A 1,150-nucleotide genomic window follows, 5' to 3' on the forward strand; every position below is an offset into this window, starting at 1 on the left:
TGTTGATTAACTTGTGTAAAACTGATAGATCTGTTCTTGTTTGTCGAAAATCTGAGAATTTTTATTCTAGATCTGTACTGAATCTGTTCATCTCTTGTTGTTGTTGTGTTAGATCTATTGTTTCTATCAGTTTATCATCCGATCTGTTGATTAACTTGTGTAAAACTGATAGATCTGTTCTTGTTTGTCGAAAATCTGAGAATTTTTATTCTAGATCTGTGCTGAATCTGTTTCATCTCTTGTTTGTTTTCCTTATTTGATTTTGATTTCGAACTCCTTACTGGTTGAGTGTTATCTTTGGTTTCAGGTACCAATGGGTAATGCAACTGATGAAGAAGCAGAACTAATGAGGAAGAACAAGTTGTTGATGGAAGCCATGACTAATCAACTCAATCAGACTATGCTTACCAACATGACCGAGATGATGAAAGAAAGTCAGAAAGAGATCAGAGAAGAGATCAGACAAGCTACTGGTCAGGGTCACAGTAATGAATACAGGAGGAACAGACGGACTCAACCACAACAGGAGCATGCTGGTTCACAAGGGACTGACAACTATTATGACCGCAACCGATCTGAGCGCAATAGCTCTTCCTCTAGGGACAGTAGGAGGAGGCATAGGCGTGATCATGATGGAAGAAGACTTCACAGGGATGAGCTTGCTGGTTTAAAGCTTAAAATTCCCCCCTTTCATGGGAAAGTTGATCCGGATGCTTACTTAGATTGGGAGAAGAAGATAGAGCTTGTCTTCAATGTGCAACACTACTCCAATGTCCAAAGAATTCAGATTGCTGCCACTGAGTTCTATGACAATGCTTTGAGTTGGTGGGATCAGTTGGTGACTACTAGAAGACTTAACCAGGAGTAACCAATTGACTCATGGCATGAGATGAAGTCTCTTATGTGCAAGAGGTTTGTGCCACAAGCCATTACCACCGAGATCTCCATCAGAAGCTTAGAAGACTTACCCAAGGATCTAAGACTGTGGAAGAGTACTATCAAGACATGGAGATGCTGATGTTGAGGGCTGGTATCTTGGAGGATAGAGAAACTACTATGGCCAGGTTCCTTGGAGGGCTTAACCGTGAGATACAAGACAGTGTGGAGATGCAACACTATGTGGAGATAGAAGAGATGTTGCACAAAGCTA

Source organism: Brassica oleracea, chromosome C3, assembly GCF_000695525.1.
Source record: "Brassica oleracea var. oleracea cultivar TO1000 chromosome C3, BOL, whole genome shotgun sequence".
NCBI classification, from domain to species: domain Eukaryota; kingdom Viridiplantae; phylum Streptophyta; class Magnoliopsida; order Brassicales; family Brassicaceae; genus Brassica; species Brassica oleracea.